Source organism: Trachemys scripta, chromosome 4 (genome assembly GCF_013100865.1).
Source record: "Trachemys scripta elegans isolate TJP31775 chromosome 4, CAS_Tse_1.0, whole genome shotgun sequence".
NCBI lineage: Eukaryota > Metazoa > Chordata > Testudines > Emydidae > Trachemys > Trachemys scripta.
In genome coordinates, this window is record NC_048301.1 from 15,903,784 (window position 1) to 15,926,897 (window position 23,114).

A 23,114-nucleotide genomic window follows, 5' to 3' on the forward strand; every position below is an offset into this window, starting at 1 on the left:
TCAGGTTCGGGTCTTTAGTTGGTGTAAATCTGCATGGGTCCATTGGGGTCCAATGGAACAATGCTAATTTATACCAGCTGAGGATCTGGCCCTGAGAGTACACTCTTTAAATACATAGCCATTAAACAGATGATCAAGACCAGCCGTCATTCTCTTCACTATTTGCCAGGATTGGAATCTTCCAGTCTTCTCACAGCTGACTGACTTTCCCCTTCATCTGAAACCTTGCCTAACATGCATGAAGTGAGGTGCATGATAAGTGTTTGCAGGATCGAGGCCTAAATTAAAATCCTACATATCACTGCACTCTGCTTTGCAGGAGTAAGAATTGAATTTGTAATTTCTCTGCTCCCCTAAATGTGCATGAAAGGAGAGCACTCCACTTGTTCGATCTAGTGAAAATGTGCTGACTTTACCCTCTCTTTTTTTTTTCCTGTTATAAAGTGTGCAAAAATGAAATCAAGAAAGTGAGAGATGGAATTCAGAAAATCAGTGGAAATCCCTGAGTTTCCCTTTAAGGCTCTTTCACTCTTCACTTTCAAGTCTCTCCTGAAGACTCATCTCTGTTGTGATGCCTATTAGTAGGATGACTATATGTCCTGTTTTTAAAGGGACAGGACCATTTTTTGGTACCTGACACTCGCCATGCTTGAAGAGCATTGGGGGTATGCTTTTCTTGTCTATTTACTGGCCCTTTGCAAAGCCATCCACTCATTTGATGTCTGTAGTAAAGTGGTCATGATAGGGTTAATAGGGTTATTCAGAGTATGCTCTACCCCTCTCTTGTTTTCTGTTTTAGTTAAAGGAAGTTTCCATCCTACTCTGTTGTGATGGAGTTAAATAAAGTAGCAAGTTCTCAGTCTGCAGTTCTGTAAAGTAAGCGTATTTTTCTTGTACTGAGTAGTCAGTCTCCCTACAAAAATGGCATTTCTCTGTCAGTTTGTATATAACATGATAATTTTTGAATGTTGCATCTGATTAATTCCAAAGTTTCAGAGAATTTTCTAGGTAACAGTGGCCAGAATCCTATTGATTGGGGGGAAATTGAAAACCCCAAAGAGGGAAAATGAAGGAGACACAGAGCCCCTTGCATCTGTTTAGCATAGTCACAGCTTCATGCATCTCTGCAATTGTCTATAGATCAAGTTACTGGTTGATGACATTGGATAACATCTTGCAGTATGATAATAAACTCTATTGGAAGATGAGCAGGTATAATATTAGCACTCTGAATGGCTTATCTCCTAGACAAAATATAGTATTTGGGGGAGAAGGGGAAATTTTGGGGAAAGGAGGAAATAGAGGTGCACATAGCCCCTGGCATGGAGGGGTGGAAATGGGATATCCCGGAATTGGGAAAGGGATTACACAGAGCCCCTAGCATAGGGATGAGGGTAGGGGGGCCAGAGAGGAAGTGTGAAAAATCAGGATAGAGGATGGGGGGGGTAAATAGGCGTCTATATAAGAAAAAGCCCCAAATATTGGGGCTGTCCCTATAAAATTGGGACATCTGGTCACCCTAGGTGAGGGTGAAAATGGGGAGAAGAGGGACAGACAGAGACCATGGCATGAAGGGAAGGGGCTGCACAGAGAACACCTGGCTTGGGGAAAAGAATGACAAGAGGGTAATGGCAGGCAGACAAAACCCCCAGTGGGTAGGAGATTGGGGGACCCTGTTATGCTGGGAGTGGATCAGTTCATCTTCGATGGGGGAGAGATGTGACAGTTTGAGGTTATGTCTGTGTCCAGGTATGAATTCCATTTGGGTTTGTGAACACTATTTGTAATTGTAACCATCACTGTGGATTAATTCATTGGTTTTGTAGCAGGAACCTGACACGTAGTGAGGAAGCTGTGTCTGGAAAGCTGTGACACAGCCACCAAGGGCTATCTGCACTGAATGGCTTTCCCTTGGTGAAACAATGGGGTTACCACCAGCAGCGCCATTGACTTTGAATAGATTCTGTACTCAGAAACCTGTCTGGGGAGAAGGGAGGTGGCTGGAATTCCCCACCTTCCCCAAGTTGAGCACATAGCTGGGTCAGCTGCAGTTTCTCCCCTGGCCAAAGAGGGACAGAGTCTGTTTTAAAAGGTAGAGGCTCTTCCTAACCCCCAGACGGAGACCATTCCATCACTGGCACAGGATCCAGGGGCAGTAGTGGAGGCAGAAGGGACTTTGCCTGATCTAAAGACACAGATGAACCCCAAGAGTGAGATCAGAGTGAGGGGGATTTGTTCAGGAGTTTATTTCCCCTGGATCTGTAATTCCTTTTGTGTTTTTTAAGAGTAGTGTGTGCGTGTGTGTAAGAAATCCCTTTGCTAAGCTTGAGTTTCTTTGCTTTACCACCACATTGTCCCTGAAGGGATTAAATAGAAACCAGAGCTCCCACAGCAGGGTGGTCTTTGGGGAGAATGTGTCTAAGAACCTGGGGGGCTCTGGAAGGTGGAGGCACCCAGACTGTGGGGTCCCAGTTCTCAAGAAGGGTGTAGACAGGGGGACTGCACCAGAGAAACCCAGAACTAGGTACAATGATCAGCCACTACCCAGACCCAAGAGCTTGGCAGGAAGGTGGATTCAGTGCTTGGATCCAGTCACAACAGATTAGGGTCCATTATGAGAACAGGACTGAACCACGATGTGACCATGCACGTATACCAAAAGGCTTTCAAAATTCTGTGTGCTTAAGGTGAGTAATTTTTTTGACTGGAGAGTAAAATATTTGTTTCTGCATCATCATCATTTATCATCATATTACACAGCTGGTGAGCACACTTTATGCCTGAGCTGGTAAAACTTTATGACAATCTTATGAATCTAAGGCGGAGCTAAATTGCAACATAAATCAAGTTATGGGAACCTTGGGCCAGATTTCTGCCTTCATTTTCCCCCCTGTAACTTTGCCAGAGAAGATAGGAGTAAACCTGCCGTATTCAGGTCTGAATACAAGATCCACTTCTTTGAGAAGTAGTGCCATCACCCCAGGGCCAACACAGAAGTGAGGAGTTTGGGAGGTCAGGGTGAGGGAATAGAAAGCAAGAAGAAAAGAACAAACAGCCAAACACCCAGCCCCCCACCCAAACCCAAAAAAACACCCTGCACGTGCGCACTGTGACCAAAGGGAAGCTGTGAGACTGTTGTCCTTTGGGCTCATTGCTATCTTTCATTGTTGTGCAGCACTTAGCTACCATGGTAATAGGTGATTTACAAACACCTAAGAAGGCAGATACACAATCACCACTGTACTAGGAGAAGCTCAGAATGGGCTGTGTGAAGTCAGGCACAGATGTCATAGGGACTTGGGAAGAAGATTCCAGAATTGTGCAGCAGACAACAGTTGAAGGTTGTGCACAGGATTGTGTGGAGCTCTTGCTCCAGTCTATGTGCTCTGAGATAAGAGTAAAAATGGTCAAACAAAGAAATGTCTTAATGCAAATGCCTTCAGAAAAGGAGCGAAAAAAAGAGGCCATTCTTTATTGGAAACAGTGAGTTCATGAATTTCTTCTATTGTCTATTACAGTGGTTTTCAACCTGTGCTCCACAGACCCCTGAGGGTCTGCAGACTATGTTTAAGGGGTCTGCAAAAGGTAACTATGAAAATAGTTTCAGATCCCAGAACAGGCATTCCATTTCTCTGATCAATCAAAAGTACGTGAATACCTCCACCTAGAGGTCAAAACCGGGAAATGTTGTCGTTGCTGCATCAAATGCCATGCCGAGGATGTGCAACATTTATAGTTGAATTCTGTTCAGACAGTTTTCAGTCTAAGACTTCTATGGTAGGATGTCAGACTACAGACTGAATTTCCAAAGGGGTCCACACCTCTGTTTGAAATTTTGTAGGGGCCTACCCATGAAAATAAGTTGTAAACCATTGATCTGTTATTTTGGTTCCTCTTAAGCTAATGTTCAGAACAGTGATGGTGCAGTTTAGAAACGGCAACAGTTCCTCACAACTTGCAGCTTTACTCCATCCCTGTGCATAAGTCATGACAGGGATGCACCAGGATAATTCAGTTGAAAGTGCAAGTGTCTGATTTTTAGTTGTTTTGTTAGAATGGGCATTTCAGAATTGCCGGTTTTGAGGCTCATGGAGGGATGGTACAGTGCTAGCGTTGTAGCATGTAGGAGTGACAGTTTCAGAAGTGCCTAAAAGACTTAAGAGCCTAAGGGTTTGTTTACACTTAAAATGCTGGGGCAGAGCAGCACATAAAAAGGGTGATGCCTGGGGAAGAGAGTCACAGTCATTGGGTGGGGCTGGGGAGGCAGGTCACTGTGGCCTGGTTTCTCCTTTGGGCACCTAGAAACTGGAGCCAGCTCCATGCTGAGTTGCATCCCTGAGTGCTCTGCTTCTCCCAGCTGAGTTTATTGCTTCCCTTCCCAGTGTCCTGGGACCCTGGAGGCACTGGGCAAGCCAGCCAGCTTGGACTGGTACCTCTTCTGCTCTGATCCATAAACAGGGCTGTAGGCACTTTTGTAACTCCAGCAATGCCCACCCCCACCCAATTGCCATGACTCTCCCCAGCCATCACCCCATTTATGTGCTGGCCTCAATGTGCCATAGAGGGGGAGCAGGGGACCCGCCGCTTTCTTTGCATCCTCCTGTTGGGCACAGACTGAGTGCCATCCTGTATAGGCACCTGGCAGATGAGAGTGACCTGCCTTTTACCTGCTCTCCTGAACCTGTGGAGAGCTCTGAAGCTCGAAAGCATGTACCTTCCACCCACTGAAGTTGTCCAATAAAAGATACTATCTCACCCACCTAGTCTGTGCTATATCCTGGGATCAACGCAACTACACCACTGCCTACATCACTTTTAAAAATAGGACTTAGGCTCCTAAGTCAGTTATGTGTTTTTGAACATTTTATCATGAGCCCTAGAGGTTAATTATGCTTCTTGGGAAGCTGAGGCATGCTAGGGGGGAGGAGGAGGTGTACTACATCAGCTGTTCTCAACCAGAGATCCGGGGCCCCCTTGAGGGCCACAAACAGGTTTCAGGAGGTCCACTAAGTAGGACCAGTGTTTGGCTTTCTGCCCTGGGCCCCAGTCAGTCTAAATCCCACTTCCCCGTACTTCCCCACTCCCAAGCACAGAGTTCGAGTGTAGAAAACAAAACTTTTAATAAAAAGGAGGGAAGTAACTCAGAGTTAATTTGGGAAAACACCACAAACAGGATTCATAAACATAAACCAAGAGTAAAAGACCCACCCCCAAGTAAGTTGGGCAGTGCCCTTTTCCTCTCAGGTTCTTAAGTCCAGCATCCAAAAGTCCTTTTCACGTGTCCGACCCTTCTCTGCACCCCACTCACAGTTGCTGTCCTTGGTCAGTGCAGACCCAGAGTTCAGAGGTGCATCTCCAGAGTTCACCTCCCACCTGGGTGGGGGGGGGGGTAAAGAGGCATCTTACTCGCTCCACTAGCTGCTCCCTGCTCTCGCCGTGCCCCTCCTGCTGCCCTACTCGTTGTGCCTCCCCACCACTGCCCTGCTGGCCACTCCTCACCTTCTGCCTCTGCTGTGATTTATGCACATCAGTCTCTCTGTGTTTTTAGCTCTTAGCAGGCAGGGCAGAAATACAGTCCTACCACAACTGGTTTCAGCTCTGATTAAGCAATTAAAATAACAAAAGAGGCTCCTAATGAAGCTTATTTAGCTCTATTCTTTGAACACTTAGAAAACAGGTGAGTGAGTGCCCTCCTGACCAGGATTTGGGTCAAGTCCTAGTCCTAGTCCTAGTCCCTGTCCCTCCCTTCCCTTTCACAGGGCTCGGACATTCAAGCCCCTGCTTAATGACATTCTTTCAACTGAGGGTGCTCCCCCTCATTTGGGACAGGTTAAGCACAGTCCTGCTTTCCTGTATTGCTACAATAATTACAACATTGGTAACCATATTTCACTACCCCTGCATTCAGTACTAAGGTCATTTGTGCCCAACACCAGCCAAAGTTGATCCTCTGACACAGCTGTAAATGATATGTAAACAGAGCAGGAGCAAACTGTATTTACATAAACACAGACTCTTCCCCTCCCAGCTAGCTGTCAGGGAAGCATTCATTTAGACAGCTGTCAAAGCTCTTTGATGTACAGAAGGGATGGGTAAAATAGTTTAGAAAATAAGAACAGCCCCCTGATCCTTCAGCCAGTTCCAGATGTGAATACAAAGCCTTTGCAATGCTCAGATGACTTAACATGGCTTTGCATTCCTTCTTTTCCTCTGACTGTAAACTGACATACTGGAAATCTCACAAGAAAACATTCTTATAAAATGCCCAACCTTGGTCAGCACAAGTCTAAGGAAGCCCTCTGTGCCTGAAATGTCCCCCTCCCATGGTGCACTAAGCATCCTCCTCTTTCAGATTCCTTCTTATAACATACTGTCTCCACAAATATTCCCTTTTATTCACCCAGCTAAGATTTGCCATATGCCTATTTATTTAAGACAGAAAACCCTATGATACTCTGTTAAATCCATCCTTTGGTCACCCTGGGCATTTGGTCTGCTTTTCATTGTTTAATACCGGGCAAGATTCTGATATACTTACTCATGCTGAGTAGTACCTTATTCCACAAATACTCATCTTGAAGTAATAGATGTTAAGGCCACATGGGACCATTATGGTAATCTAAGTTGATTTCCTGCGTAGGGTTGCCAAGTCTCCAGGATTGTCCTGGAGTCTCCAGGAATTAAAGAATTAATCTTTAATTAAAGATTGTCATGTGATGAAACCTCCAGGAATATGTCCAACCAAAATTGGCAACCCTAAACACAGGCCATATAATTTTACCCCGTAATCATTGCATCGGGCCCATAATTTCTGGTTGGGCTATAGTACATGTTTTTAAAAAGTCAAAAGCAAGTTGTCTAAAATCAATGTGTCTACTTATGGAGTAACATGCTACTAAGCCAACATAAGGGTATAAGTCTGCCTCATAGTAAATTACTACAAACCATGAGTAAAGGTGGCATGAGTAATCTGGCCTATATGTTGGAAGCTCCTCCAGGCAAGCATCAGGTCTCCCTCCCTGTTCTGTACAGTGATGCTCTGTATAGCAGTTAGCACACTACTGGCACTCAAATTAATAGTTTAGATTTTGCTGGATATTATATTTAATTCATTGTGATCTGTGCTTGAAAGCCACACTAAGCAGGCATGGACAATATAGTGTTGGTAAGTAACTGTAATATGACCCCAGAATATGGAATTGGAGATTTTTTTTAATCTCAGTAATGCATTCTGTTATCTGTGTATGCAGGTCACAGTATGTGGGAAGCAAGGATAGTGCCCGAGTTTGTCAATTGAGCCATGAAATTACTGGAAAAGGGGAGAGAGACTAGATTAGAGAAAGACTTTTACAATCAGTATTTCTCTGGGTTATCTGCCTGCAGGCTGCCCTGAGCACGAAGACACGGTCTGCACACACAAAAATTATGTGGCAGCATCTTACAGCTTTTTTTCCCCCATGTGAATAAGAGTACAATATCATTATAAATAGATTTGTTGCTGTACATTAACAGTAAGACAAGTCCCAGCATGCTCACTGAAGCTTATTTGAAAGCAGGGAATGAATGGATGAACAGACAGAGTGTGTCTGGAATGTCAGAGATCTTCCATTGTTCTGTGTCACAGCTGGGATCACCTTCACTGCCTATAGCCAGTTGGCACACTCTTCTGAGTTCCCATTATTCATTTCACTAGCTGATTTGTATTGCAAAGCATCCCTTCCTAAGGAAGGCAGTTCAGTGAATGTCATTTCAGCGAGATACAGCTGTGTGACAAAGTGGGAATTTTTTGTAATATTTATGTGAGGCTGATGTGTGCCTCAGTTTCCCCAATATGCTGCATTGTTAGCAGGACGCCTGCAAGCCCAGAGGTCCACATGGCTTACCCTGGAGGAAGAGCAAGACCCTTTGGGGTCTGGCACACTGTAAGGATTCCTCCTAAAGACCGTTCCAAAGCTGGGGCCATAGCACCGATCCTGAGGATCCATGACAATCTGATATGTAGGGAGCTAAAGGAGCACATAAGGCATGAAAATGCCACCCTGCAGACAGACATACCCCACCTGAGTGGTATGCATTACTTTCAGCACCATTCAGGTTTGCCCCCTTATTAGCGCTGCCTCTGTACTGCACAACAAAGAAATAGTACTAGTTCCTGAGAGAGGTCTTTCCTTGTCCTTTTCTACCACCTGACCCTTGCTTTTCTGCAGTGTGTTTCAAGTTATTTGTCTAGATATAGCTATATCAGTCTACAAATATAGGAAGGCGAAAATAAGACGAAAAATATAATTAGCAAAATCACTATATCACTCCTGTACCCAGTGCAAGAACCTGTGACAGTCGGGGAACTGCTGATGAATATAACCAAATAATTTGCTCCTGAAAGAAGACATCCCAGTGGAAATCTTTATGAGAACTACCTGCTCACTGTTTTGCTTTATGCATTTCTGTGGATCCTCTTCCTTTCTCCCCTTTCCCTCTATATGTTGATCACATTCATTCCCAGCAATACAGTCCCTGCCTTTTCAACTGAGGAGGGTTGGCTAGGAATCTTTTCAGAGTCCATACTTTTGCTTCATCAGCTGAAAAGAACATTGCGAAATACAAGACTCCTTCACACAGGGAAAGGCTGTGTTACCTAGTCGGAACAGTCAGTCCCTGCCAGCCTAGAAAACATGAGGGGTGTGTGTGTGTGTGTTATATTTTTATATATATATATATATATATCATATCTTGCATAGTTGTTAGTCCTGAACAATCATTTGGTATTGAATTAGTAAATTCAAAAGGATACTTTCAAGCCCAAGCTTATGAATGTAACGGATTCTGTTATCCAATGAATCAATATAATGCAACAATCTCTGTTTTCATCTCTGTAAAAAGAAAAGTGATAAATGGGGGTAAATTAGTGCTTTGTTAAAAACTGAACAGATGCCAGTAGGTTAGGTTTTGTAAACTCTTAAAAGTAATCGACTTGGATATATTTTAAAAAAGAAATCTTTAATTAGGCAGAATAGAAATTAAGCAAATTAAAGTATCTGATGCAGTCAACCTTCATCTACATTACTCTTAGGTAAATGATTGGTAAATGTTTCCATTTGAAACAAATCATTACAAAACTATTAAATTTCAAGACTAAAAATACAGCTTTTTCAGATACAATTACTGAGGATGTTTCATATCGTATGTCACATTAGGAAATGTGACATACTATAACATAATAAAAGAACCATAATAGTACATAGCTATCAATGCACAGAGTGAAGCCAAATGACAATCTTCTTGTCTTTTGTAGGTTTAGCATTTCAATTTGAATATTGCAACCGTGAAGTTAGACTCCTGTGTCTAAAATACAACCACCACCCATGGAACTGTTCCAGTAATCTGATCGGTCAATACACCAGATGTAAATACTTTAGAAGTGCCTGGCTTACTATGCAAAGAAACTCATGCTAATCCGTGTTGCACACAAATTCACAAAGAGACAAAATGTTCTCAGAGTGCTCTTTACTATGTTCCCTTTACAATAACAGGTACAATGTTGTCACATGGCATTTCCTACTAGGCATAACTCCTCCCAGGAGCTTATTCACTGCCAGAAATGCCCAGAGTTGATTTGGGAAACTTGTAAGTTTTATAAATGCCCTGAAGAGCTTGAATAATACATTTTCCCACTAGATGTCAATATTGCTTACAGCATTTGCAGAGCTTGAGAAAAATGAAGCTACGATCCAATTATTAGATAGGCCTTGAAGTAGTAAGCGTGTGAGAACCTCCTCCCACCAGTACCCTCTGGAAAATACTTTTAACATTACATTTGCTCCCAATGTTTTCCCACTTCCAATCCTCAATTTCACAAGGATTTGTAGTGCTTTTGTGCATCCACACAGCCCTTAAGATTCTCTTTGATATCCAAATGCTGCATCATCCTTCAGAGAGCCTAAAAGAACCCCCAAAAAAGTCTGTCTAAAGCCAAATAAACAGTCTAAGCTAAATAAAAATTCCTTTTTATAGGGGTCAATGGCAAAGTGCAGTGTGCTTCTGTAGATCTGGGTTCAGTGTTTGCTTTAAGTTACAACTGTAAGGGATCTTCTTAATTCTCATGAAAATGAAGGACTAATAGCACTGGTAGAAGCTGGATGTAATATGTATAGGCTTCCCGCAGCTTTCTTACACATCTTAACTCTGACCTGTTACAGCATTCGGATTTCATTTCCGGACTGCACCTGAGTAAATACAGAAGCACAGTGCCAAACTATGTAGTGAACTTTATTTGTAGTGAACTAGTATGTGGTAATGCAAATATATCAAAGTCAAAGTATTGTATTTCAGTCCATGGTAGTAATGAAACTTTCTGTGGATAAAACTCAGCAGTGCAGGACAAAGTTTTCTTGGGGCCCAGCCCCCAAGACTGTGGCATGAACTCCCCCAGGAACTAAGGACTGTCACAAACTTCACCACCTTCTGCTGTAAGTGCAAGCTGCATTTCCATGACCTTGCCTTCTCTAATATAAACATAGCAACCTGTGTGTGTGCATGTGTATAATACTAGTTAAAAAAAATTCCAAAACAAAACACTCCATTGCACATGCTTCTCCTGCTGAGGAGAGGATGAGAAAACAAACGCGTGACGCATTAGTCACATCACTTAATGAACTAGTGGAAGGTGCAAATACTATGGTGATAAGTGCCATAGAAGAACCTATATAGAGTACAATATTCCCTAAAGTATAGCACTATATTCTTCAGGGCCAGATTCTGTTAGCCTCACTCATGTTTAACAGTACCGTACTCTGCAGAAAGTTCCACTGAAATCAACTGAGTCGTTCACCGAGTTACATACTGGTCCATGAGGCAGATCCTCAGCCGGTATAAATGACCATATACCATTGAAATCAACGCCAACAGAGAATCTGCCCCACCGTGATTAAGGGCGGCAGAATCTGGCCCTAAATAGCTATTGAAATAGGAAGCCATGTAATATGATGAGAATTTGAATGAGTAAATATGAGACCGTATGATGCAGAACATCAGATGTTTCTTAAAATATCAGAGCTGTTCCTATGCAAAATATAACAGATGACTATTTTCTAAATATATCCATGATGCCAATACAAACAACAGCCTAAATGCCAGAACAAGAGGTCCCAGCAGGCTGTCTTCTGAGTGCCAATCTTACTTTTCTTGCCTACAAGAAATTTTGAATGTAAAGGCCTGAAGAATGAAGCAAAGAAGTAGAGAAATTACCACATAATCCGCTGTTTTAACACAGCCTTTCTTTGAGAGGAAGGGGGCAGCATCACTTTTGTACAGTATCTGACCCCTCATTTTTTGTTTTGTTTAAAACCAGTGTTCGAGTCTAAATATATGATTGGAGGGGACTTGCTGAATGGAGAAGATGATTGTCCGGGGTGTCACAGCTGGAATACAGGAGGTATAGGGGAAGGGTGGACCATCAATGCCTCCATTATTCAAGGTTTGGTTAACTCCAGGAGCCAACTACTGTTTAAACACAAGAGGAAGAGAAGAATTCAGGGGCAGAGCCATCTTCTTCTCTTCCCAGCACTTCCTGATTTACTGCCAGGGCCACCCAGAGGATTCAGCGGGCCTGGGGCAAAGCAATTTCAGGGGCCCCTTCCATAAAAAAAAAAAAAGTTGCAATACTATAGAATACTATATTCTCGTGGGGGCCCCTGTGGGGCCCAGGGCAAATTGCCCCACTTGCCCCCCCCCCCGGGCAGCCTTGTTTTCTGCCCTCTTGGTTTCTTTCCCAAACACTTCCCCAAGTTCCCACCTTTACCTCAGTGCCCAGAGCATAGTCTAGTCTGCATATCTTTTTTTCTGCCTCTCCCTTGCTCTGTGCTGTGCTGAGTTGGGAGGTAGTGAAAGGGGTGAGGGATGTCATGTGGATCAGTTGCTGCTCATTCTAAAGGCCAGAAGACAGCATTTCAGAGGAGGGCATAGCTGGTTGGAAAAGCCCACACATTTTTTGGGGGGGTGGAAGAGACATTTTATTTAAAAATGTTAGTGGATTTAATTCCCCCCTCTCCCTCCCCCCCCCCAATCATCTCTAATTCTCCTCATTCCCTGTGTGCTCCTGCAGAGAAGCCCAAAGGTGGATAATCTCACCTGTTCCTCCTCTCTCCCACACCCTTCCTCCTGCACAGAGAACTAAGGGTCCAGAGCCCCCTAGGGGACTGCAAGCAGGTTTCAGGGGGTCTACCAAGCAGGGCCAGTGTTAGACTCACTGGGGCCCAGGGCAGAAAGCCAAAGCCCCACCACATAGGGCGGAAGTCTGGAGTCCTGAGCACCCACCACCTGAGGCTGAAGCTGAATTTAGCTTCACGGGGGCCCCGGGCAACTGGCCTGCTTGCTACCTCCTAACGCCAGCTCTTTTATATGCAGAAAACCAGTTGTGGCACAGGTGCACCATGGAGTTAATAGCATGTTGGGGAGGGGCCTAAGAAAAAGGTTGAGAACCCCTGCATTAGAGAACAGACCCAACCACTGAGATTAAAGGACAGCACTGAAGTCCTCCACCACTCATAGGAGATTTACATTGCTGTCAATAGCCTTGAGAGTAGACTGGGGCAATTCCATTCTACCCTGGGTCTAATCTCACCATCGCAAATTCCACAGGCATCGAAGGGTGTGTGTCTAGTGAAACTTATGCTGTTCTGCTGTGCAGGACCTGTAGGTGGGCCCTGGGCTACAGAAGCAGTCATAGAGTTGCACCATTGCTGGTTTACAGCCTGGGGTCCATGGGTGAAGATTCTTTCCCCATCCCCTGTGAAACCCCCCAGCACACATCTTGGACACGATTGGGCTGTGTACAGAGTAGAATTTGCTACTTACAGCTAGAGTTCGCCTTTTGGTAGACTGCAGAAGATTGCCCTATGAGAATGGCTTGTTGTTAGCCTATTTGGCAGTAGCTATGCAGCTGTCAAAGTGGCACTTCCCATGACTACAGGGATCTTAAATACTCCTAGCTAGTATAGTATAGTACTTGTAGCTCAAGAGCTGCATAAGGAAAGAAAGATACCTGCCTATCAAGCGAAGGCCCATGACATATTAAATACCTAGGATTCAGCTGGTGGCCACAGTTGTGGATACAAAGCTGATTATTTGTTTCACCATCATGTCTCATCTTTAATTGTTTGCATTGTGTCTGTCTAATAATACCTAGCATTTAAAGCATTTTATATCCTCAAAGTACTGTACAAACTTATTAAGTGCATTAACTAATTTAGATTGTAAACATCCTGGGCAGGGACGTGTCTTTGCGCTTTACCAAGTGCCGTGTATACTTATGGCACTGTATAATTTATAATAATGAAAGACCTGATCCCACTCCCATAGAAGTCAATGGAAAAAGTCCCATTGACTTCAAGGTAAGTTGGATCAGACCCAAAGCAAGTAAGAGAGTGCCTGAAATAATTATATTGTAGATGGGTAATTGGGGCCCATAGAGTCAGTGGATTGCCATTTTGGTATCTACAGTGGGAGTTCTAGTGTAGACAAGAAGCTGGTGGCTCTAAGGGCTGGATATCAAAATGGTAAAAATGCTTGAGCTCTGTGTACACTACCGCTCCCACTACTGCTACCAGTGAAGGAGCTGCACTGATGAGTTATGGATAGAACATTTACAAGTTTAGACAAGGCCATAAAACACATTTTGGTATTGCTGGTTTAGAGCAGTCCAAATCATGTTATAGCCAAGTTAAGAGAGCAAGGTTTAACTCTGGGATAGATGTTGTTCCTTAGCATGGCTAGAATGCAGTTTGATACCCACCACACAAGAAAGATCAAGCTTGGTATAACATGTTTGGGACAGTACTATGTTTATTGCAAAGACAGTGACCTAAATGCTTTAAGAAAAAAATTAGTAATCAGCTAAATGATCATTGATATATTTGATTCCTAGAATATGAGTAAAAGCAGCTAGTTGTTGAAGAATTAATACGTGTATGTGTGAGACACACACCACCACCTCAAGATTGCTCTAAAGCAGGGGTAATCGATTATTTTTTGTCAAGGTCCAAATTTCTTGGTCACGGTATAGTCAAGGGCCAAACTCCAGAGAAAATAATAATAAAAAATCCAACAACAATAATGGTGCTACTAAATATGTAAATAAAAAAATTTCAGCGTCCATTCAAAAGCACCTCGTGGTCAGGATTTGGGCCACAGTCCACCTATTGACTACCCCTTCTTTAGGGTTAAAAAGGGGCAACACCTAAGCGGCTAGTCAAAGTTCAGGCCTATAGATGTTCGTTTGAAGTTGCAATTATTTTCTTTGATGTAATAGTGTGTATTTGCAAGGAACGTATATACAGTCCTGTATCTCTTTGCATGCAGAAGGAACCAAGAACATAAGGGGCTGCAGTTTAACTTACAGCCCAAAGCCTCTTTAGCCAATACCAGACCCAAAAGCTCTCTGGCTTTTTCCAGGGTCATACCAGCCCAGATCCCCAAAGGTATTGGCTTCTAATTTCCATTGTATGCAGGCTCCTGCTTGGCTTTCTTGCTTCTCCCAGTCTCTTCGCAGTTTGTGTGATTTCTGTTCCCTCACCCACACACCAACCCAAAACAATACTCAGCCAAAATCTCCCAGGCAGATGCATGCACACTTTGTCTTAGGTGGGGGTTTAGGTTTACTGTTATGTTAACTGAAGGGTGAGTTCATACCTATCAATCTCAATGGTGTTTTAATTCAACCCATAATTAGATTTCACCCAGCTTTTAACAAAGGATTGGTTTGGGCAAACACTATATTAATCTTCCTATTCAAGAGATCTGGATGTAGTGAGTGATCAATGTAGACTGTAAAGCTCTTTGGGGCAGGGACCTGGTCTTCATCCCCGTCTCAAAAGTGTCAAGCACAGCAGTGCCACTATACAAATAATAAATAAATAATTATCCATAGATAGAGAATGTTACAAGAGCAGAGTGAATTATATTCGGTGTTTACCAAGGCAGGGCTGTCAAGTTACAACTGGCTGTACCTGGCACTCCCACAAGCTGGAACATTCTTTAGCTAAAGTGGCACTCAAAAAGGTGTGGAATTCACTTCCTTCTTAAAATACAAGAAAAATAAAATAAGAGGCCAAATCTAGCAGTACTTACTCAAACGATTGAAACCTATGACGGTTACCCTGAGTAAGTTTCAGAGTGGTAGCCGTGTTAGTCTGTATCAGCAAAAACAAGGAGGAGTCCTTGTGGCACCTTAGAGAAACCCACTTCATCATATGCATGGAGTGGAAAATACAGGAGCAGGTATAAATACATGAAAGGACAGGGGTTGCCTTCCGAAGTCTGAGGTCAAATGAGATAAATCTATTAACAGCAGGATACCAAGGGAGGAAAAATAATTTTTGAAGTGGTAATAAGAAGGCTGCTAGATTTGTCCTTGAGAAATGGCTTCAAATATGGGGCCTTGCCCTACTTCCATTTATTTAAATCAATCAGGGATTGATTTGTTTTTACCAGTTACTCTGAAGGAACCAGGATTGGGCCTTTGATCCTTAACACCAAATACCCACCTAGCAGAATAAATGAAGGAGAAACCTACTGTATCAGCATAGATAGGAACTGGCTTTGGGGAATTTTTTTAAATCCACATAGCCAAGTGATCACTATTAGCATCCGAAGAAGTGAGGTTTTTACTCACTAAAGCTTATGCCCAAATAAATCTGTTAGTCTTTAAGGTGCCACCAGACTCCTTGTGTTTTTGTAGATACAGACTAACACGGCTACCCCCTGATACTTGACACTATTAGCACTGACTGTTAAAACCATCTCCCACTCTGATGATATCCTTTTACTGTACTATTTTGTAAGATGTATGGCTAAAACTATTGACCACTATTTTATGCATTTCTTAGTTAGCTTATGTGCAAACTGAGTTAATATTGTTTAGATACATTATTTGTTGTTCATGCCATGCTCTGCTCCCCCCAAATTAAATCAGATTAACTACTCTTCAGGGTGGTATATGCTGTATTGAGTAACTTGATGGCCACACTGCTAGTGAGCACAACCTAGCTGAATTAGAAGAGCTTTTTGCAGGGCTAGAGTGGGAAATTGGTACATTTTTGACAGATACTGTGAGGTTTAAAAATATTTAGCACTTCCATAGCTCCTTTCATCCAAGGATCAGAAGTTTAACTCAGTGTAATTCAGTGTTACAGGACTCCTGAAGGTAGGCATCAACCCTCCCATTTTTAGGGATGGGTAAAATGAATTGCAAAGATTGTCCCTTCCCCACTGCCACATAACCAGGGAATGGCAGAGGGGAGGAGAACTCCTATGTCGGGCCCCGGCTCCCTGCTCTCACTACTCCATAGGCCCCAGTGCAGCGAAGGGATGTAGCAGGCTGAATGGGTTATAAGTGAGAAAACTCCTACTACTAGTGGGAGCGATTTGCCCAAGGTCACAGAGCTCCTCAGTAGCAGGGTGAGAATAGGACCCAACCCAGGCTACCATTGCCTGCTCTAGCTACCAGATGCCCTAGATACACCCAGGTGTCGCAGGGGCCGCCTTTCCCCAGGGTCCCTCTTTTCCTCCTCCCGTGATTAGCAGCTGCCTGGCCCGGCCTGGCTTGTGGCCGTCAGGCAGGTGCCGGGCGGGGGGAGCCGGGCTCCGGGCCCAGCCACGTGCTGCTTGTTTGGAAGGTGGGCGCTGGGCTGGGCTCCGCGCTCGGGGGCGTGCGGGCCAAGGGCGCTCCAACTTCCTGCACTAGGGGCCGCGAGTGGCGGCGGGAGAGTCCGGGCTTGCACCGGCTCGGGGCGTGGTTTGCAGCCGAGGAGCGGAGCAAGGGGCTGCGCCACCGCACCCAGTCCCCTCCCGAGGCAACGCCAGGGTCCCCGCTCCCCATCCCCCAGCGCAGGCGGGTGCCCCCTGCAGCCCCCGGACTGCGTGGACAGTGAGTATCTCCCAGCGCCCCCTGGAGCCGCGGGTGTCCGCGTCCGGCCGGGCAGCAGGGGCAGCGCGGGAGGGCGGTGCTGGGGGCTCAGCCCGCCGCCCGCGGAGCGCGCAGGAAAGTTGGCGGCGCTGCGGGGTTGACTGGCCGGCGTGTGGCCGCTGCGGGCAGGCGCTGCTGCCGCCGCCGCCGCCCGGGGGCACCTACCGGCGCTGCCGCCCCGGCTGGGGGAGGCAGGCAGGCTCCGCGCTGGCGGGGATGTCAGCGAGCGAGCCGCACGCCCGGGCGGGAAGGGAGCCGAGCGCTGCCGAGAGAAGCCCTTTGTGTGGGTGACAAGACGCCTGGAAAGTACCAAGCGCTTGCCCCTGCCGACAGCACCGCACCGACCCCTTCTTTCCCCAGCCCCAGGGGCCGCCTGCCAGGCCGGCCCCTGACCCTGCGCCCCTCGCTGGGTGGGACGCTGGAGAGCAGAACTGTTCGTGCTCAGCCCCTCTCCGCGTTCATTGTCTGGGCTTTGGTTACCGTACCTGGCAGCCTTTGTTGGCTGACGCTGCCTTTGTTCCTTAAATGTCAGCTTCACCTTCCCTGGCCCCCTGCGACTTGTAAGCAGACGCTTTTAAGGAAAAACCAGGCGCCTTATTTAATCAAGCAATGCAGTTCCACGCAGGTGTTGGTATTTTTAACATATATTTTAAATGGCTTCTATTTACCCTTTATTTCATTTTCTTGTCAGAAAAAAAAAAAAAACCCTACCAGGTGTGCACAGGCATACCCATTTACACAATCTTTGCAAGATAAATCAAATTGCAGGCACTGGGAGAAGTAGGGAAAAACTAACGAGACTTAAGGCACAAAACCTCTAATAAGATGGTTCAAGAAGCATAGGCCTTTTTTTTGTGTGTGAAATCGCCTTATCTGTCATTGAGCCAAACCTTTAAAAATCCATGTTTTCCAGCTTTGAAATATTAGTTTCTTGAGTATTAGCCCGAGTAATGTGTTTTTGGAGACACCGTGATGCTGGAGGACATGTAAACTTATACCTGGAAGAGAGAGTCCACAAACCAAAGGAACTGTATTTCTTCCTGACTTGACGCTCTCTTGCTTACGTAACATATGTTATCTTTTAAGATTATTGTTACGTAGTCGGTTATGGACTTGGATTCTGAGCCTGAATCCTTATTAAGGCAAAATTCCATGAGCGTCTTGGCTGAATAAGGACTACAGGAGTTAGTTGTATTATTAACTTTATTACCAGTGTGTGCTCATACAGTCATATTGTGATGGACAAAATGCTACATAGCAGAGGGTTGCACACTCTGTAGCTTCTAGGGTGACCAGACAGCAAGTGTGAAAAATCAGGACAGGGGGTCGGGAGCAATAGGAGCCTATATAAGAAAAAGACCCCAAAATCGGGACTGTCTCTATAAAATCAGGACATCTGGTCACCCTAGTAGCTTCTGTAGGCCGAGCTCATTGCACACATTGGGGCTCCTTGCATCCCTCCATTCCACCCCACAAGCTCCCTGTGGGCCACTCTCCCACCCCTCTCTATTTCAGGGACTGTCTATGACTCCCCCAAGTCCTACGCGTGCCAAGGGCTCTGTGCCCCCCTATTCCTCTCTCCAGAATACTAGGGTCCTCTATTCCTCCTCACATGCCACGGCTTTATGTACCCCATATTACCTTCTTCCCCCCATGCCAAGGACTCTGTCCCCTATTCTCCCTCCACTACATGTTAGGGGCTCTGTGTGCCCCTTCAGATACCCATTCGCCTATGCCAGGGGCTCTGTGTCTCCTCCTCCCCCCATATCATTGTCCTCCATTCTCCCTACCCTCATGGCAGGGGCTTTGTGTACTCCCCATTCCCCACCACACAGCAGGGGCTCTGTGTCCCCCCTTCCTCCTTCTGCCCACATGGCAGAGGCCCTGTGTGCCCCCCCCCCGTGTCCCCTCCCTTTCCTCCAACACTAGGGCTCCTTATAAGCCAAACAGAGACTGCCATTGAGTTGAGTATAAGACCTTGCTTCACCCAGCCAGGTAGTATGATTATTGGTTAAACGTATGAGGCCTTACACTCAACTCAATGGCATTCTCTGTCTGTAATGTGAAAACTTTTGAAATGCCTCAACTGATCAATTGTAAAAATTCAGGGAATGTTCTAGATATCAATGAGCAAAACCCTACTGATTTTGGTTAAAATCAGAAAACCAGGAACAGGAAATGGGGATGCACAGAGCCCCTTGCATCTGGTTAGCAAACTCATCAGTTTCAACCACTTCCGTAATCGTCTTTAGAGAAGGCCCTTCATTTTTGGTGTTTATCCATTGTCTCTAAAAAAATGTCCAGGTTTTGAAAAAGCCAATAATGAGTTTTATTGATTTCCACCCAGATTTTGGCTTTTCCTGGACTTTGCTTCCCCTTTGCACAGTTTCTGCCAGAATTCAGCGCAGCCCTGTTCACTTCCTCTGTGCCATGGCAGAGCGAGATGGGGGCAGGGAGCTGAGTCCTGCCAGCCAAGACCACCCAACCGCTGCAGCAGCAGGCCCTCAGGGAGTAGAAGGGTGCACCCTGTAAGTACTAGCCCCCTGCTGGGCAGAGCCCACTCCTGACAACCCTGCAATACTGCCTCAAGGCAGGAGAAGTTGGTGACAGAATGATTCAGTCCAGTGTTAGGACACCTGCCTAGTAGGTGGGAGACTCTGGATCCAGTCCCCCTCCTTCAGATAACTCTTTCATTATTTATTCACAATGGATTAGCTTGAACAGGAGAGAGTGAGGGTTCCCCACATGAGTATATCCCATAGCACAGTGTTTAGAGCACTCCTGAAAGGTGGGAAACTGCTGTTTAAATCCTGTCTCCCGCTCTGTCAGAGAGGAGGGAATTGAACTTGACTCTCTCACATCCTAGCTGAGTTCTCTAACCACTGGACTAAAAGTTGAAGGTGGGAATCACCTCTACCCCTGTTTTGTGTAGAGATTTTTGGGGGTAAAGGCCGACTCAGCCCCGTACAGGGTGCGTCCCTGGCGTTTCAGGGCGTACACCACATCCATGGCTGTCACTGTCTTGCGCTTAGCGTAGGTCACTGCATCACGGATCACGTTCTCCAGGAAAATCTTCAGCACCCACGGGTCTCTTCATAGATCAGCCCCGAGATGCACTTCACCCTGCCGTGGCGAGCCAAGCGGCGGATCGCTGCCTTTGTAATGCCCTGGATGTTGTCTCGCAAGATCTTGCGATGCCTCTTAGCACCTCCCTTGCCCAGCCCCTTTCCGCCCTTGCCGTGACCAGACATCTTACAAACAGGCAGCTAACACGGAGCAAAGCAGGCACCTAACTCATTCCTTCAACAAGACTTAGGTCCCTACCCCAGTAAGAGGGGCAGAGCTTAGCACACATCCCTGTTGTCAGCATCTCCCATTGGCTAGCTTAGGCAGGGAGCTGCCTAGCATGCTGGCTTTTGTGGATTGTAGTCTTAGGTGCCTAGCTCTCCTCTTTGTATAGCAGCCCAGGCACCTAACTCAGGCTTTGTGGATTGGTGTGTCATTCCTGTGATTTTCTAGGTGTCTAAAAGTTAGACACTATGATGCTCAGCATTGTAACACCTAAATCCCTTTGTGGATCTCACTCTTTGGAGCCCACGCCCAATGCCTAAATACTTTAAAAAATGGACTATAATTGTTTAAAATACAGCACGACTGGCTCTTGTGGGTTTTAAAGTCCTTTTATGAAGTCTTCCCAATTAGTAATTATTTGAGGGTTCCGAGTTTTTTTTTTTAAACAAATAGATTATAAGTATCAGTTGGTAGCCGAGTTAGTCTGTATCCACAAAAACAATGAGGAGCTGGTGGCACCTAATATATGGAGATATAGCTATATATATATCTCATAGAGTTGGAAGGGACCCTGAAAGGTCATTGAGTCCAGCCCCCTGCCTTCACTAGCAGGACCCAGTACTGATTTTGCCCCAGATCCCTAAGCGGCCCCCTCAAGGATTGAACTCACAACCCTAGGTTTAGTAAGCTAATGCTCAAACCACTGAGCTATCTCTCCTCCAACAGATCTATAACAGATTTATAAATCTGTTAGTCTTTAAGGTGCCTCCAGACTCCTTGTTTAAATAGATTATAGTATTCTTGAGCATTTTGAAAGGCATTTTGGAGGTTGCGGTTTTTCAAGCATGTTACATTAAACATCTGCCCTATTCTGCTGGAAGCATACAGAAGCCAAGTTGCCATAAATGATTATGCAGCAAGACTTAGTGATGATTTAATTTTGTGTAGTGTAGTAAAACTAGAGGGAAAGGCAATACAGTTTGTCCACTGTAAGTAAGTTCAGCCATGGAATATAGATATTTAGTTACCCATAAAAGGGAATGCAAGAGAATAAAACAACAGAGAAGTCAAAGCTAAGTTTGCTGGAAAAGGGGTCTATGTCTTGGTGTAATGGCACATCCTCACTTCAAGTAGTGCCCCTTTGTATCAAGGTGCAGTGTTGGCAGGGGACCTTACCTCTGGCACTCCCGATGGTCACTTCCTCAGCCCTGCAACAGCTCCCCCCCCCCCAGTCTTTGGCATCATGGCCCTCTGGCCAAGTCACATAAAAGTTCACTCCCTTTCTCGGGTAACAAAAAGTCCAAAACAAATGCCCAAACTTACTGTTCTTCTGGGGCTCCTCTGAAGTCCCCTTCTGGCCTCTGCGGAGCTTCTCTGGTTCCTCTTACAGGATTCCCACACTGCCTCCTGTCTCCAGGGACACTAGCAGCTCCATTTACAGGTCTCCCTGCTCCAGGTAGGCCCTATGTAAGAGCTCTCCCACAGGAACGTACTGCTCTCTGTGGGTCTCTTCTATTCCCTGTTCCCATTCCAGAACATCAGCCCCAGGACTGTGTCCCTGGACAGCTGGCCCCTTGTTCCTGGGGCTTATCACAGGAGTTAGCTCTACTCTTATGGCTCAGCTTTTTAGTCCCAGCCAGCCCCAGACTGCGAGGCTTCCCTTTACAGGTAAGTCCCACCTCCTCTGCATCTCTCTTACACTGACTTCCCTGCTCTGTTTCAGTAGTCCTTTCTGATTCCTTGCAGCTGGGGTCACTAACCATCAACTGGGGGCTAGCTGGTAGACCTCAGGCAAGACTGAGCCTGGCTGCCTTAAAGGGCCAGCAGCCAACCTGTGACATTGAGCAAGGAGAGCTCTAGGTTGATCCCAGTCTTTCCAGAGAAGTATGTTTACAGCATACATCTCAACGTGCCAATGCCTTACTGTCAGACACTGTGTGACAAAGATTGTGGTCATGGGCGTACAGATGTTGTCTGTGCAGGAACCTTAAAATGCTGTGGAAGTAATTCATTTAGTGTAAATGACTCTTTCTAGAACTTCAGCTTCATGCGTCTTTATTTCTGATGTAAATAATTTTTAACAATAAAATTGAGTGGAGACCAAATTTGTGTGGAAAGGGAATAACTTTGAGACTGACATGAGTGATATCCCTTGAAAGGAGGACATGTGAGAGGTCTGGTTTGCACTAACACTTGATGTCGGAGGAGTTGAGACTTACTGTGGATTTTAGTGCGAAAGGTTCCACCTCTCTACTGTAGCTGGTTCTTGCTATATGTGTGATATATCACCAGCACAGCGCATGCTGGAGTAAGGCCTAGCAGTGAACCTTGCAAGGAACTGGAGCTGGCCTCTGGGGAACAAGGACATTTGTTTTTGTTATTTGTACATGAGCTCTGTTAGATTTTTAAACTTACATATACAGTAGGTAGTAAAATTAGATTTTTTTAAAGCCCTAGGAAAAACAGTGCATTATGTTAAAATAAAATCATTTACCCAAACCCTCTAGGTTGGCTCTTTCTGTAGCAGTCTGACAACACCCGATAAATGCATGCTTGGGTTTCAGTCACATGGAATGGAAGCTAGTGAGATATGATATCAAGATCTAATTAGCTATGAGAAAAGATAATTTATAAAGACCCAATTCTGTAAACAGTTACTACCCAGCATAGTGCTTACTACTATGAGTAGTCCCATTGAATAGAGCTTCTCATGGTAATAAATACTTTGCTAAATAGTAAGGGCTCAGTCCTTCAAGATGCTGAGCACCTCCTGCTGGGTGCTGAGTGACCTCATTTTCCACTGAAATCAACAGGAGTTGAGATTGCGTAACACATTGGCAAAGATGCTGATGGCCTTGTAAGG

The 23,114-nt window shown here is 45.2% G+C and overlaps 1 protein-coding gene, 1 long non-coding RNA gene and 1 pseudogene across 8 annotated transcripts in view; 1 reads left to right on the forward strand and 2 right to left on the reverse strand.

Moving 5' to 3' along the window:
- The window catches only part of LOC117877451, an 11,481-nt gene extending 4,802 nt beyond the window's left edge, over positions 1-6,679 (reverse strand). Inside the window, exon 1 of the long non-coding RNA XR_004645715.1 lies at positions 6,539-6,679. This is a non-coding gene — a long non-coding RNA (uncharacterized LOC117877451). The remainder of the gene's footprint in view (positions 1-6,538) is intronic.
- Positions 6,680-16,778: 10,099 nt separating this feature from the next.
- The window catches only part of SYNE2 (spectrin repeat containing nuclear envelope protein 2), a 257,594-nt gene continuing 251,258 nt past the window's right edge, over positions 16,779-23,114 (forward strand). For 5 of the 7 annotated variants that reach the window (XM_034767818.1, XM_034767820.1, XM_034767823.1 and 2 more), the window contains exon 1: positions 16,780-16,921. The gene's annotated coding sequence lies outside the window, so the exon portion shown is untranslated. Of the gene's footprint in view, positions 16,922-23,114 lie in introns of all 7 variants that reach the window. The other 2 variants (XM_034767822.1, XM_034767824.1) reach the window with 1 other exon arrangement.
- LOC117876107 lies at positions 19,874-20,214 on the reverse strand (annotated as a pseudogene).